Consider the following 17,108-nt stretch of genomic DNA (forward strand, 5'->3'; position numbering starts at 1 on the left):
GAAATAAGAAAAAAATAAAACAATCTATAACATATTCTTTATTTCCTTATCCAATCATTTATTTGTTTTATCAACATTTGCCTTCTGTTAAGATAGACAGATCCTCTTAAAAAATGTAAGATTGTGGTTAAAGAGACTAATGAATAATTTCATTATACAATATATGTCTAATACTATTTAAATTTGCCATATATGCTCACATGTTATCACACATGATTACATCTTTTCTTGAGCAATAAAGGAAACATAGAATATTAATCCTCACTTTAAGAATTAGCAAAGATACATGACCTATTAAAGATCACACAATAAGTGTTGAAAATGATAGAATCTGCCTTTTAACAAAGGACTATTCTTCTTACCTTCCTATGCCCTTCTGGAAAGGGAGCTATAAAAATATGGTTATAATCCACTGAATTCTAGTTTATAGGGCAAACACGTAAGTCCTTTTACTTATTAATACTGATAAAGGAGCATTAAATACATGCGGTTTTCAACTCCTTACTTTCATCAAATTCACATGAAGTGATCCGATTAACAGCTATTAAAGTCATTTTTGATACAATCACCATGTTTTAATTAATTTATTTGAGAGGCAGGCGAAAGAGAGAAAGACAGAGAGAGAGATTGAGAAAGAGAGAGGCCAAACTGAAGCCAGGAGCTGAGAGCTCAATCCAGGTCTCCCACATTGGTGGAAGGGAAACAATTGTACTATCACTCATTGTCTTCCAGAATCTGCATTAGTAGGAAATCGGAATCATGAATGAAGGCAGGTACTGAACTCAGGCACTGCAATGTAGGATGTGGATGCCATATGCTCCAGGCTAGACACCAACCCCACTATGGTTATATTTTGACAAATAATTCAAAAGAGTTCAAAGAATTAAGTGATATTTCTATAATAAACTCCTTAAATCCATGTCTACTCACTTATATAACAAATTTTCTCAGTAGTCACATCTATAGAAACAAAATATAAAAATAAAATACGTGCTAAAATCTTGCCTCATTCTAGCAATATTCTAGCAATATAGAGATAAATGCAGTAGTTGGGAAAAATATATCTAAATAAAAATACATTTCTATAAACACTTTACTTTTACATTTATTTATCATAAAGACAAGGAAATGGAAAAGCCAATTATTTGATTTGATCATTTGTACTATATGCATGCATTGAAATACTGCAATATATTCCATAAAAATGTACAAATATTATTATTACATTAATACAAAAACTCTAAAATAATAAAATTTATAATGTGTACATGTTCTTCCAATTATCACTAATAATTATTGTAATATAGTGAATGTTCAATTCAGAAAATTTCTTTATGAATACAGGTTATGATTTTTATTGTAATTTCAATTTACAAATGTTTTTGTTGTAGAGATACATAACAATACTTTTACAGATACAACTATATTTAAAGTACATTAGGATATATACTAAGATAAAATAATGCAATGGAATGAGCATATTGAGTCAAAAGAAGAAAATAAGGATGTAAATTTTGACTGTAGAAGAACCAGTTCGGATCTGCTGCAGAAGATAGTTCACTAACAGTGACACAAAGTAAAATGGAAGTTTACATTTGACATTCTTGACATCAGCTTCAAAAAGATCTCTCTAATTGGCAGATTAGGTCTTTTACAAAATATACTGTTAAATATATTTCTTTAAAAAAAAATTCCCTCCTGAATATACTGTAACACCAAAGAGTTTGATAAGAGATGTGAAACTCATTAGAGATCAGAGAAAATACAGGAAGATGCCACTTTAAAAACAATTACAATTGTAAAAATTAGAATGTTAGCTGAGACTAAATGTTGGCACTGGTGTAGAGAATCAGCGATCCTTGTGCATCACAGACGTTCTAAGAGCTATTCAGCAGTACTTACTTAAATTTAATGGGTAAATACAATATGACCCAGCAATCCAATTCTTGGATACGTACTTAAGAAATATTCTCAAAGGGAACATTAATAAGAATGCTTATGGCGGAATTACTTTTAACAGCAAGAAGTTAAAAGCAACCTAGGTGTCTGTTACTGGAGAATGGATAAACAAACTTTGGCAGATGTATATTACAGAACACTAAGAACTCAGAAAGAACAAATAAGATTGATATTTATACATAATTACAATGAATCAAAAAAAATCAAGAGAAAAAGGTGTTTAGCACAACGTAAGTACACCAAAATGACATACTCTTAGATGATTAATAAGGGTTGAAGAGCTTTTCCAGATTAAACACTAAAGAGATACAACCAAATGCAATGGAAACTGGATTAAGGAGAAAAAAATGCTATAAATGATATTGCTAGAACAATGGTAAAATTTGCATATAGAATGCATACTACATCATTATAGTATATCAATGCTAAATTTCCAAATTGACAATTTTCCTGTGTTTATATATATAAAAGAATATCCTTTGCTCTTATGAAACATTCAAATATTTAGAACTAAGGAACATAATGTCTAAAACTTACTCTCAAAGAGTTCAAAAAATGTATTTGTACAAATGCATAAAAAGAAAGAAATAAAGTAAATGTTGCAAAATATTAAAATTTTTTGAATCTGGGTGAAGAACATATAAAACTTTCTACAAATCATTCAAAGCTTAATTGAAAATAATTATTTTAACTTACTTGAAACAACTGAAATAATTTCTAACTTGAATAGTAAATACTCATATAAAACAACAGGCAATATTTTATAAGAATATTCATGGATTCAAATGTGCATATTAAATTTCTTAGCAAAGGTATCTATGGGAGAAGATAAATTGGAACACAGTAATTTATAAAGATATACAGATATTAAACAAGAAAGGATCTTGCTGGTACTGATACTGATAATGTTGTTGTGCCATGAACTAAGTATAGAAGTATAGATGGATGGATGGATGGATGGATGGATGGATGGATAGAAAATCAACTCAATTCTCTGCTCTTGAATTTGAAAAATCAAAATTAAATTTAAAACAATAAGAATGGAAGTTTGGCAAAACTGGGGCCAATTCCAATGGGTAATCTGTAGTAATAAGAGAACTTCACCATGGTTGGTTTTATGTATTTAGTAAAACATATCAGAATACATAGGTATAGATTCTTATTTGTAGATGATTTTAGGGACACACACAGAGAGAAAGAGAGAGAGAGAGAGAGAACTTTCTTGAGCCTCCTGTCATCTTCCACATCTTGCTGTATTTTCCAAGACTAGAAGGCCTTTGCTCTTCTACTCAGGTCATTTCAAAGCATAACTTTGAGATGTGATGTAATACCTCCTCTTGAATAAAGTACAGATTAACTTATCTTTTCTTAGTTTTTATTTAATGAATGCATTTTTTCATAGATACAACTTTAGGAATATAGTGGTTCATTCCCCCTTATTCCTCCCCCAGCTCCCATCCCACCTGCCTCTCCCTCTCCCATCTCCTTCTTCATTATGGTTCATTTTAGTAAGACTTTATATACAGAGCACCAACTCCATGCTAAGCATAGACTTTAACAATTTGCACCCACGCACACACACAACACACAGATTACAGTTTGGGGAGAAAATTTGCAGTCGATTTTCATATATAAATTCATTGGGACAGAGGTCCTACATGGGGAGCAAGTGCACAGTGACTACTGTTGTTCCTTTAACAATCAACACTCTTTTTTTATGACATCATTGATCATTCGAGGCTCTTGCCATGGACTGCCAAGCCTATGGAAGCCTTTTAATCTTCATCTAATAGACTCCATCAGTATTTGGACACGCCATAAGCAAAGTGGATGTTCTCTCTTCCCTGCAGATAAGAGTGTATCCTTCTTTGATGACCCTTTTTTTCTTCTGAGGTCTCACAGAGATCGTCGGTGTAGAATATTTTTTGCCACAGAGTCTTGGCTTTCCATGCCTGAAATGCTCTCACAGGCCTTTCAGCTCGACAAGGAAGCCTTAAAGGTTGATTTTGAGGTCAGAATGTTACTTACAGCAAATGTCATTCTAGGAGTCTGCTGTGTGGACTGTTTCCCATGTTGGTCTCCCCTTCCTTTTTAATTCTATTATTTTTACTGGGTACTTGATGTTATTTATATCATCCCTTTTAAACTTAGACTGATCTACATGTTGCCTTTAACTTTTTTTTTTACTTTTTAAAAAAATTTTATTTAATAAATATAAATTTCCAAAGTACAGCTTTAGGATGATAGCAGCTTCCCCCCCCCCCATAACCTCCCTCCCACCCGCAACCATCCCATCTCCCACTCCCTCTCCCATCCCAATCACTTCAAGATTCATTTTCAATTATCTTTATATACAGAAGATTAATTTAGTATATATTAAGTAAAGATTTCAACAGTTTGCACCCACACAGAAGCACAAAGTTTAAAGTACTGTTTGAGTACTAGTCATACGGTTAATTCACATAGTACAATACATTAAGGACAGAGATCCTACATGGGGAGTATGTGCACAGCAACTCCTGTTGTTGATTTAACAACTGACACTCTTGTTTATGGCATCAGTAATCACCCGAGGCTCTTGTTATGAGCTAACAAGGCTATGGAAGCCTCTTGAGTTTGCCAACTCTGATCTTATTTAGACAAGGCCATAGTCAAAGTGGAAGTTCTCTCCTCCCTTCAGAGAAAGGTATCTCCTTCTTTGATAGCCCCTTCTTTCTGCTGGAATCTCACTCACAGAGATCTTTCATTTAGGGTTTTTTTTTTTTTGCCACAGTGTCTTGGCTTTCTATGCCTGTGAAACTCTCATGGGCTTTTTAGCCAGATCCAAATGCCTTAAGGGCTGATTCTGAGGCCAGAGTGCTTTTAGGGCATTTACCATTCTATGAAGAAGACATTGATTCTAAAAGTGACAATTTGGTTTTAACAGCTTTCATTTAGGAGCGTTTTTTTTTTTTTTTCCTGCAAATCAGGGAGAACATATGGTGTTTGTCTCTTTGGGACTGGGTCATTTCACTAAGTATGAGGTTTTCAGCTTGCTCCATTTTGTTGCAAAGGACCAGATTTCATCCTTTTTTATTGCTGTGCAGTATTCCATAGTGTACATATCCCACAATTTCTTTATCCAGTCTTCAGTTGATGGAAATTTAGGTTTCTTCCATGTCTAAGCTATTGTGAATTGAGCTGCAATAAACATGGAGGTGCAGATAGTTCTTTTGTTTACTGATTTCATTTCCCTTGGGTAAATTCTCAGGAGCAGGATGGCTGGGTCATATGGTAGGTCTATATTCAGATTTTTGAAGTATCTACATACTGTTTTGTACAGTGGCTTTACTGGATTACATTCCCATCAACAGTGGGTTAGTGTCCCTTTTTCCCCACATCCTCTCCAGTATTTGTTGTTTGTTGATTTCTTTATGAGGGCCACTGTAACTGGGGCGAGGTGAAACCTCATTGTGGTTTTGATTTGCATATCCCTGATGGCTAGAGATCCTGAGCATTTTTTCATGTGTCTGTTGGCCATTTGGATTTCCTCTTTTGAAAAATGCCTATTAAGGTCCCTGGCCCACCTTTTAATTGGGTTGTTTGTTTTGTTACTGTGGAGTTTCTTGATCTCTTTATAGATTCTTGTTAGTAATCCTTTATCAGTTTTGTAGTTTGCAAATAATTTTTCCCATTCTGTCGGTTGCCTCTTCACTTTCCTGAATGTTTCTTTTGCAGTACAGAAGCTTCTCAATTTGGGGTAATCCCAATTGTTCATTTTGGCTTTGACTACCTGTGCCTCTGGGGTCTTTTCCAGGAATTCTTTGCCTGTGCCAATGTCTTTAAAGGTTTCCCCTATACTCTCGATTAATTTGATGGTGTTGTGGCATAGATTTAGATCTTTAATCCATGTTGAGTGGATTTTTGTATAGGGTGTAAAGGTAGGGGGTCTTGCTTCATACTTAATATGTGGCCATCCAGTTTTCCCAGCACCATTTGTTAAAGAGTCTGTGCCTGTTCCAGGGGTTGGTTTTAGCTCCTCTGTTTAATATGAGTTGGTTGTAGATGCTTGAATTTATTTCCAGTGTTTCTATTCTGTTCCATTTCTCTATCCATCTGTTTTTATACCAGTACCAGGATGTTTTGATTATAACTGCCCTATAGTATGTCTTGAAGTCTGGTATTGTGCTACCTCCGGCTTTGTTTTTATTGCACAAGATTGCTTTAGCTATTTGAGGTCTCCTGTTCCTCCATATGAATTTCAGCATCATTTTTTCTAGATCTGAGAAGAATGTCTTTGGTATTTTAATTTATATAGTGTTGAATCCATAAATTGCTTTTGGAAAAATGGACATTTTGATGATATTAATTCTTCCAATCCATGAACTTGGCAGATGTTTCCATTTTTTTGTGTCTTCTATTTCTTTCTTTAACATTTTGTAATTTTCATCATAGAGATCTTTGACATCTTGGTTAAATTTATTCCAAGGTACTTGATTGTTTTTGTGGCTATTGTGAATGGGATTGATCTTAGAAGTTCTTCCTCGGCCACGGCATTGTCTGTGTATACAAAGGATGTTGATTTCTGTATATTGATTTTTGTATCCTGCTACTTTACCAAACTCTTCTATGAGTTTCAATAGTTTCTTAGTGAAGTCTCTTGGATCCCCTATATATAGAATCATGTCATCTGCAAATAGGGATAGCTTGACTTCCTCCATTCCAATTTGTATCCTTTTGATTTCTTTTTCTTGCATAATGGCTCTGGCTAAAACTTCTAGGACTATATTGAATAGCAGTGGTGAGAGTGGGCATCCCTGTCTGGTGCCACATTTCAGTGGAAATGCCTCCAACTTTTCCTCGTTCAATATAATGCTGGCAATGGGTTTTTCATAAATTGCCTTAACTGTGTTGAGGAATGTTCCTTCTAAACCAAATTTGCTAAGAGTTTTCATCATAAAAAGTTGATGTATTTTCTCAAATGCTTTCTCTGCATCTATTGAGATAATCATGTTTTTTTTTTTTCTCAATTTGTTAATGTGGTGTATCACATTGATTGATTTGCGAACATTGAACCATCCCTGCATACCAGGGATAAATCCCACTTGGTCCGGGTGAATGATCTTTCTGATGAGTAGTTGGATTCAACTGGCAGGATTTTGTTGAGTATTTTTGCATCTATGTTCATCAGGGAGATAGGTCTACAGTTTTCTTTCTCTGTTGCACCTTTTCTGGGTTTAGGAATTAAGGTGATACAGGCTTCATAAAGAATTTGGGAGAATTCCCTCCCTTTCTATTGTTTTGAATAATTTGAGAAGAACTGGTGTTAGTTCTTCTTTACATGTCTGGTAGAATTCAGCAGTGAATCCATCCGGTCTTCAGCTCTTCTTTGTTGGGAGCGCGTTTATTACTGATTCAATTTCTTTCATGATTATGGATCTGTTTAGGTTTTCTATGTTGTCATGGCTCAGTTTCGGTAAGTTGTATGGGTTCAGGAATCTATTCATTTCTTCCGGGTTTCTTTTTATTTCTGCTGTGTTTGTTGTTACATTTCCATTACCATCCTTAATTTTACTGATTTGAGTCTTCTTTTTTTGGTTAGTTGGGCCACTGGTGTGTTGATTTTGTTTATGTTTTCAAAAAAACAGCTCTTCATTTTGCTGAACTTTTATATTGTTTTGGCTTCAATTTTATTGATATCCTCTCTAATTTTAATTATTTCTTTTCTTCTACTGGATTTGAGTTTGGTTTGCTGCTGTTTTTCTAGATCCTTGAGGTGCAAAGCAAGATCGTTTATTTGGTGCCTTTCAAGTTTCTTGATGTAGGCACCAATTGCTCTAAACATTCCTCTTAGCACTGCTTTTGCTGTATCCCACAAATTTTGATATGTTGTATTATCTTCATCTGTTTCCAGAAATTTTTTGATTTCTCTTTTGATTTCTTCTATGAACCACTGTTCATTCTGAATCATGTTGTTCATTCTGTATGTGTTTGCATAAGATGCAGAGATTCTAGAGTTGTTGATTGTGAGCTTCATTGTATTGTGGTCTGAGAAGATGGCATGGTATAATTTCAATTTTTTTGAATTTTCTGAGGCTTCCTTTATGGCCTAGCACATGGTCAATCCTAGAGAAGGTTCCATGTAACAGGGAGAAATATGTGTACTCTGTGGCTGTGGGGTGAAAGGCTCTGTAGATAGCTACTTGGTCTATATGGTCTATAGTGTCAATTAGCTCTGTTGTTTCCTTGTTGGTTTTCTGTCTGGTTAATCTGGCCATTGCTGAAAGTAGGGTTTTGAAGTCCCCTGTTACTATTGTATTTGAGTCTATATTTCCCTTTAAATCCCTTAATAATTCTTTCAAATAGCCAGGTGTTCTGTAATTAGGTACATATACATTTATAATAGTAATTTCTTCGTGTTGAATTGATCCTTTAATCACTATATAGTGTCCTTCTTTTTCTCTTTTAATAGTTATTTGTGTTAAAGTCTATTTTGTCTGATATTAGCATGGCCACCAGCTCTTTTTTGGTTTCTGTTAGCTTGGAATATCTTTTTCCATCCTTTCACTTTCAGTCTGCGTACATCTTGGCTGATGAGGTGTGTTTCCTTAAGGTGACAGATAGATGGGTTTTCTTTTTTAATCAATTCAGCTAGTCTGTGTCTTTTAACTGTAGAGTTGAGACCATTTACATACAGTGTGACTATTTATTAATTACTGTCTTTTTTCTGCCATGTTTCTTTAAGTAGAGCTGTTTATGTATTTTGGCTTTTGTTTGTATTTTAACTGCGTCATTTTTTACATTTGTCTTCTTTTTAATGAAGTTCTTGTTTCTGCATTTCTGCGTGCAGCATATTCTTGAGCCAGTGTTGAAGGGTTAGGTGTGAAGATAGAAATTCTTTCAATTTCTGTTTGTCATGGAAAATCCTTATTTCACCTTGATTTAAAAATGATTGCTTTGTGAGTTACAGTATTCTGGGTTGACAGTGTTTTTCTTTTAAAACTTAGAATATATCTGAATATATCTCATCATTGTCTCCTTGCCTGTAGGGTTAGCGATGAGAATTATGAGGTGAGCCTGATTGGATTACCTCTGAATGTGATTTTTTGTTTTAAGATTTGTTCTTTGTGTTTCACTGAGCTGAGTGTTGCCACAATGTTTCCTGGTGAATTTCTTTTCTGGTTGTGTCTGTTGGGAGTTCTGTGTATTTCTTGTATTTGGACATCTCTTTCAATCTGCCTTTTGTGGAAGTTTTCTGATATTATTTCATTAAGAAGGCCTTCTAATCTGTTCTCTCTTTCCACACTTTCAGGGACTCCTATTATCTGTACATTACAATGGTTGATAGAATCTTGTAAATCTCCAACTGTGATTTTTAATTTTCTAATTTCTTCTTCCTGTGTTTGGTCTGACTTTATTGTTTCTGGAAGTTTGTCTTAGACTTCTGATATTCACTCTTCTATTTCATCTGTTCAATTTCTGAGAGATTCAACGGCATTTTTGGTCAATTGAATTTTTCATTTCCAGTATTTCATTTTGGATTCTCTTTAGAATCTCTAAATCTTGAGTGTGCTTTGCGCTCAGATCTTGAAACTGTTTCTGATTACTTCTAAGTAATCTGATTATTAATTTTCTGAATTCTTTTTCTGGCATGACTTCAATTTCCTCTTCTCCAGCCTCTATTATTGAAGGTTTAGATTGCTCCATTGGCGAGTTCATAGGTTCTTCCATATTCTTATTCAGGATTTTTCCTTTGTTCTTTGGCATTTCTGTTTGGTTTCTGTTTGGTTTAATTTTTAAATTGATTTCCCTCTGCTGCGCGCTGCTATGGGTCTGTGCCAATTGCCAGTGTAAGCAAGCAGCTCCACCTCCTAGAGCTTTGATTATTTCTGGGAGCTTAAGGAGGCATGTACTTAAAGAGGTAGGTACCCGGGCTTTGATGTTCTAAGTCCCGCCTACTGGGGGCCAGTCTCTCTGTCCCTTTGTTCACCCAAAAGCACCTGGGCCTCCATTGTTCAGCCTTTCCATTGCTGTGACCCACTGTGCAAAAAGGGGGAAGTCACTCTGAACTGTTGTGATCCTTGTTCCCGGGTGGGGTGGCCCCTGCAACTGATGTTTGTGTGCAGGAGGCAAAAGCACAACCTGTGCCTGTGCTCAAGAATGTAAACAATCAAGGTGGCTGCTCCCCTCCTGCTGCAGCTCCGGTTGGGTGTGGGGAGGAGACATGAAGGGATCCTGGCATGTTCAACTTCTCTGCTCATCCCCCAGAATCTCACCCTCTTCCCCCTTAGAGCACCAAGCACTGTCCACTATTTTTCCTCACTCATCTGTGTCTGTATCTCCATGGGTTTCCACCCTCTCACCTGGTTTTCCCAGGGTGTGACAATGGCTGCCCCCTCACTGGTTCTCCACTCTGTTCTCTTTATACTGTTTGGGCACCCCTCTATTTTCCCCAGTGTGGTTCCCAGGACTCTCTGGTGAACTCCCAGGCCACTCTGTGCCAACATTAGGTGGTTCTGTCGCCTGTTTGTATCCACTCTATTCCTTAATCACTTATCTTTCTCTGTGCGATTCAGAACATCTTGCTGCTCTACCACCATCTTCCTCTGACCTCCCACATTAACTTATGACTTGCTATAAAAGTATATAGATTCTTCATGTTCAATGTTTCTCACCTGTGATGTAAAATCACTGCATGTGCAGCAGTTATATTCGCCATATTGTATTGATCCTCTGGAATTTTGGATCAAGAACCAAAATAGTTTGCTGAACCTTATGCTCCTTACTCTGCTGTAATAAAATACTCTCAATGGCATAAATATGTCTTTTGCTAGTAGCCAAGCCACAGTAATAGGTTTAGCTTTCAGCAGTGTAAAATACAATCACAAATCCAATGAGAGGATGGGTATGTCACAGTGGATTATGATGCCACTTGGGATGCCCACATCCCATATCAGAGTGCAAGTTAGAGTCCCAGCTACTTCCTGAAAATATATGGTGGAAGGCAGGAGATGAAGGCTCAAGTGCGTGGGCCCCTAAAATGGACATGGAAGACCCAAATAAAATTCTGGGTTCTTGGCTTTTTTTTTTTTTTTTTTTTTTTGACAGGCAGAGTGGACAGTGAGAGAGAGACAGAGAGAAAGGTCTTCCTTTTGCCGTTGGTTCACCCTCCAATGGCCGCCGCGGTAGCGCGCTGCGGCCGGCGGACCGCGCTGTTCCGATGGCAGGAGCCAGGTGCTTCTCCTGGTCTCCCATGGCGTGCAGGGCCCAAGGACTTGGGCCATCCTCCACTGCACTCCCTGGCCACAGCAGAGAGCTGGCCTGGAAGAGGGGCAACCGGGACAGGATCGGTGCCCCAACCGGGACTAGAACCCGGTGTGCCGGCGCCGCAAGGCGGAGGATTAGCCTGTTGAGCCACGGCGCCGGCCGGGTTCTTGGCTTTGGTATGACCCAGCTCTGGCTGTTGTGTGCATTTGGGATGCAAACCAGTGGAAGGAAGACTTCTCTTTCTCTCTCTGCCTTTCAAGTAGATGAAACTCAATAAATAAACATCAAAAGAATCCAATGAGAGAGAGCAAGTGAGAGATAAGATTAGGATAACAAACTCAGTGTACATAAAAAGCTAAGTAAGCCAAAAAGCAAAGTACCCCAAATTAGTCTTGATTTTTTTAGACAATTAAGCCCATACTGTTTACTAAAAGTAGGTTTTTTTGTTTTGTTTCGGGACAGCTAAATTCCCTTTCTCATATCTTAGTATTCCTAGATATATCTCAAAAGTTTAAAGGACATTTTTTATTTCTAAATTGTTAAGTACAAATTTTTCTAGGGGCTGGCATTGTGGTGTAACAGGTAAACCCACCAGCTGTGACACCAGCATCCCCTGTGGGCACTGGGTTCATGTCCTAGCTGCTCCACCTCCAATCCAGCTCCCTGCTAATGTCCCTGGGAAAAGCAGTAGAAGATGGCCAAGTACTTGGGCCCCTGCCACTCACGTGATAGATGCAAATGAAGTTCCTAGGTCCCTGGTTTTATCCTGGCCCAGCCCTGACTGTTGTGACCATCCGAGGAGTGAACCAGCAGATGGAAGATCTCTGTATCTCTGTCTCTTGTCTGTCTGTCTCTCTCTCTCTCTCTCTCTTTCAAATAAATAAATAAATCTTAAAAAGAAAAGTTTTTCTGCAAGATTATCACCCAAACACAAGAACAAAAATAAACACAAACTATATATTTAATGAAAAGTAGACGGGGCTAACGCCGTGGTTCACTTGGTTAATCCTCCGCCTGCGGTGCCGGCATCCCATGTGGGCGCCGGTTCTATTCCCGGTTGCTCCTCTTCCAGTCCAGCTCTCTGCTGTGGCCCTGGAATGCAGTGGAGGGATGGCCCAAGTGCTTGGGCGCCTGTACCCACGTGGGAGACCAGGAAGAAGCACTTGGTTCCTGGCTTCGGATCGGCATAGCTCCAGCTGCAGCGGCCATTTGGGGAGTGAACCAATGGAAGGAAGACCTTTCTTTATCTCTGCCTCTCTCTCTCACTGTCTAACTCTATCTGTCAAATAAATAAATAAATAAATAAAAGTAGAGAAATTATAAAACTATGACAACTATAAACTCTTCTATTGAGATTCCAAGATAGTGGAATAGGAGGGAACAGTATATTATGCTAGGCTAGGGATAAGTAGTTAAAAAAAAAAAAAGTGTAGAAAGTACATTCTCAGGGGTGAGTTAGAGAGAAAACCACAGTGGAAATTTCAAAAGTTTTACAAAAGGAAAAAGAATGGTGTAGATCTGTGTGCAAGGTATGGACATGCAGCACGAACATGGACACAACACACAACTCCAGCAGCTGAGAGCCGGAAAAAGCACCACCTTTGGATACTGAGGTGAGCTCAGACTGCTGCAATCCTTGCCCCTGCTGATATAGCTGGAGCCAGAGCATGGTGTGAGTCTTGTCTGGAGCCCTAAGGAGGAGAGGGTACCCATGGACCCAGTAAGAAAAGGGGGAGAACATTTCTCTCTCCCCATTCCCACCCCTACAATGGTGCCCAGCAGCAGGCTGAGCGAGGGAGAGTGCCGTTGTAGGCACAAGTGGCAATCGTGGAAGCCATTCTGCATGTGACAGCAACTGGCTGAGACAAGATGCCATCTTCTCGGCAGTACTGGTGGGAGTAGCTCTGGTGAACTGGCGAGGAGAAGGCAACATTTGGCCAGAGGCTCTTGTGTACATGTGTGATCAAGAGATTCTAGCAGAGGGAAAAATCTGCATTCTCCACTGACTTGAGTCTGGCTGAGAGAATGGATGGGGGCTCGGCATCCATGTAGGACTGTGAGTTGACCCCGACTTCCCATCATATCATAGGCTCCGGGACTCAAATCACCCAGGCAGAGTACCCACAGGCAGCTGGCTTTGGGAATGTCTGCCTCTCTGTGGACTAGCTAGGCTAGAAGGGCAGACCGGATCATCTCTATGCCATGACTGTGGGAACATTGTGTGCTAAGACTGTGAGACAGCTGTGATTGCACAATAGGTCACAGGGTGTAGCTAGGTCTCTGGGCAATCACGGTATGAGGCTCCACATGGTCAGAGCTCCCTGATTTCCAGGATGGGTCACTGCTGTGGGATCCAGGATCACAGTGAGGATTGCACAGATCCTTTGTGCAGTTCATTAGACAGTATGGATGAGTATAGTACCCACTGAGGCATAACACCTAGGCATTGATTACCTTGGAAGAGAGGAGCTGAAGGTGAAACCACACCAACAGAAGTGACCATACCAGCCCTTCTGTTAACAAGAGAAGATCTACCACGCCCAACTTGGGTTTTACCTGGATACTCACCCTACACTGGAACACTGAGTAGAGCTCCCTGAACACACTGAACACATACCTCTGGCTATTCACTGAAAGTACAAGTTTTCCACTAAGTCACAGAGGCACAGTCCACAGACAAAAAACAGCAAAGAAAAAAACCAACAAGCATCCCCCGAAATGTTTAACAATAAATGTAGAAATTCCAGTGGTGTCAGCACTGTGACATAGTGGGTAAAGTCACTGCCTGCAGTGCCAGATCCCACATGGGTGCTGGTTTGAGTCCTGGCTGCTCCACTTTTGATCCATCTCTCTACTATGGCCTGGGAAACCCAGTGGAAGATGGCTCAAGTCCTTGGGCCCCTGCACCATGCGGGAGAACCAGAAGAAACTCCAGGCTCTTGGCTTTGGATTAGCCCAGCTCCAGCTGTTGTGGCCATTTGGGGACTGAACCAATGGATGGAAGATCTCTCTCTGTCTCTGTCTCTCTCTGTCTCTCTGTCTCTCTCTCTCTCTCTGATTCTGCTTGTCTGTAACTCTGCCTTTCAAATAAATAAATAAATATTTTTAAAAAGAAATTCAAGAAACAATAGCAAAGAAAACATGATGCCCCCAAAGGAACACAATAATACTTAGAATGTGAAGATGAAGAAACTGATGAAATGACTGAAATGGAATTCAAAAGAGTAATCATAGGATTACTCAGAGGCAAAAACCAGAAGAAAATTCATGAATTAAAGAAATACATACATGACATGTATGAATATTTTTCTCATGGAATTGACAGTTTAAAGAGAAATAAAATGAAATATTAGAATTCAAGAATTTAATAGATCAAATAAAAAATATGGTGGAAAGCCTTAACAACAGATTTAGATTTAGGGAGACAGAAGTAAGGATATCTGAGCTAGAAGACAAACCTTCGGAAATTTTTCAGTCAGGCCAAAAAGAAAGAAAAAAATTAGAAAAAATAAAAACAGTGTTGGAGATTTATAGGATACTATCAAATGATCAATGTATAGGTCTTAGGAGTTCCTTAAGGAATAGAAAGAGAGAATAGATTAGAAGGCCTATTTAGTGAAATAATTACAGAAAACTTTCCCAATTTGGAGAAAGAAAGGCATGTCCAAATACATGAAATTCAGAAGGAATAAGAAGTGGACATATAAATATATAAATTGAAAAAAAAACAGAAAATTATAAATAAAAGATAAAAAAGAGTTAACAGAGTTGGGGGTGAGCATTTGTCTCAGTGGATAAGATGCTGCTTGGGACTCCTGCAAAACATATATAGGACTGCCTGGTTCATGTTCTAGCTTCTCTTCCAATACAGCTGCCTGATAATGTACATTCTGGGAGGCAACAGGTAATAGCTCAAGTGTTTGGATCTCTGCCAATCACATAGGAGACCCATATTTGGTCCTGGGCTCCTGGCTTGGGCCTGGCTCAATCTCTGTTGTGAGTTTATGGGGAATAAATCACAGATAAAAGATATTTCTGTGTGTATGTGTGTGTATGTGTGTTTGTGTCTGTGGGTCTGTGTCTCTGCTTTTCAGTAGGTGAAAATAAATAAATTAATTTATAAAAGAACAAAAAAGAGCTGCCACAGAAAAGATAAAAATTGGATACATATTAACATGAAATCCAAACTTAATAAAGTTATCACTTTATAAAAATAGAATATAATGCAAATAAACAAGAAATAAGAGAAGATAAGGCAATATGGGAGATGGAAACAAAAGCTATCAGAAGAAATAGCAGGAAAAGAACAAAATCATCACAGGAAAAAGGCCACAGTGAGGTAACAAAAAAGTAGACAACTGCTAAAAACATTTTTCATAGGAGTGATAAAAACAAATAAAATGAAAGTTAAGAGAGTTTAAAAGTTTCAAAGTAAAGGTATGCAACATTTGTATTACCAATGTCTTCAAAAAAGATAACCAAAACAATTTTTCAAAATATCATGATAAACTGCAAGAAAACAAGCAAGAGATAAAATGGCTAAAGTTTGATCAAACTGATTATTTTATGGGTATGTCCAAGAAAAAAACTGATGCAATACGAATGCATACTGAGCTACATTTCAAAAAACTTATGGGGCTTCAAAAATAAAGTATCTTTTGGGTAATCAGGACCAAAAAATCGCCGGTAAAGTTAAAACAATCAGAGTATCCTCCGATTTCTTTGTGGTGATATTTAATGCCAGCAGATCATGGAGAAATTTGTGTGTCTTGCACCCAATCAAACTCAGATAAAAATCATTTGGGGCAAGAATTCAATGAATAAAAGTTTGCAAGCAATTCTTACAGAAACTTCTGAAAGATAAACTTCAGCTTGTTTTCAAGTAATGTAAATGCTTAATGGTTTACTGACATTATTTGAATTTCATAGCCCCTGAAAAGGGTGCCTGGTGACCAGGAGAGAATTTGCTATTTAAAAAAAAATTATTTATTTATTTATTTGAAAGTCAGAGTTACACAGAGAGAGGAGAGGCAGAGAGAGACAGAGAGAGACAGAGAGAGAGAGGTCTTCCATCTGCTGGGTCACTCCCCAATCGGCCTGAACTGTGCCAATATGAACCCAGAAGCCAGGAGCCTCTTCTGGGTCTCCCACGTGGGTACAGGGGCCCAAGGATTTGGGCCATCTTCCACTGCTTTCCCAGGCCATAGCAGAGAGCTGGATCAGAAGTGGAGTAGCCAGGTCTCGAACTGGCACCCATATAGGATGCAAGGGCTTCAGGCCAGGGCGTTAACCTGGTGCACCACAACTGCATCCCCGAAACTGGTATTTTAACACAAGCAGAAGCTACAGAGTCTCACATCCATTCACCAACCACTAAAGGGGTTTCATTAGAGGAATAAATCTTCATTACCTACTGAATATTTTATATGCTTAGTAATTTCTTTATTTTCTCCTGTTTTTCATTTGTATATATAATTATATATATTTTATTTAAGGTATACAAATTTCATGTATTTCATATATACAGATTTAGGAACATAGTGATTCTTCTCACCCTACCCTCCCTTCTGCCCACACTTACTCCTCTTCTTTCTCCTAATTTTGACAAAGATTTATTTTTTAAGTTTCTTTATACTCATAAGATTAACCCTTTATTAAATAAAGAGTTCAACAAATGGCATGAAGGAAAAAAAACTTTTCCTCAACAGTAGAGACAAGAGTTGCAAACAATCATGGAAAGTCAAAATGTCAATTTCACTACTGTACACTACATTTTAGGTACTCTATTAATTACCAGAAATCAGGGAAAACATGGTACTTGTCTTTTTGGTACTGGCTTATTTCACTAAGTATAATTGATTCCAGTTGCATTTATTTTATAGCAAGAGAGAGGATTTAATTCT

The 17,108-nt window shown here is 38.0% G+C and overlaps 1 protein-coding gene across 12 annotated transcripts in view; it reads right to left on the bottom strand.

Annotated features, from left to right (window-relative positions):
* Positions 1–17,108, bottom strand: part of ADAMTS6 (ADAM metallopeptidase with thrombospondin type 1 motif 6) — a 329,021-nt gene that overhangs the window by 146,604 nt on the left and 165,309 nt on the right. The window lies entirely within an intron of this gene.

The sequence above is a fragment of the Lepus europaeus genome, chromosome 15, assembly GCF_033115175.1.
Source record: "Lepus europaeus isolate LE1 chromosome 15, mLepTim1.pri, whole genome shotgun sequence".
Lineage (NCBI taxonomy): Eukaryota > Metazoa > Chordata > Mammalia > Lagomorpha > Leporidae > Lepus > Lepus europaeus.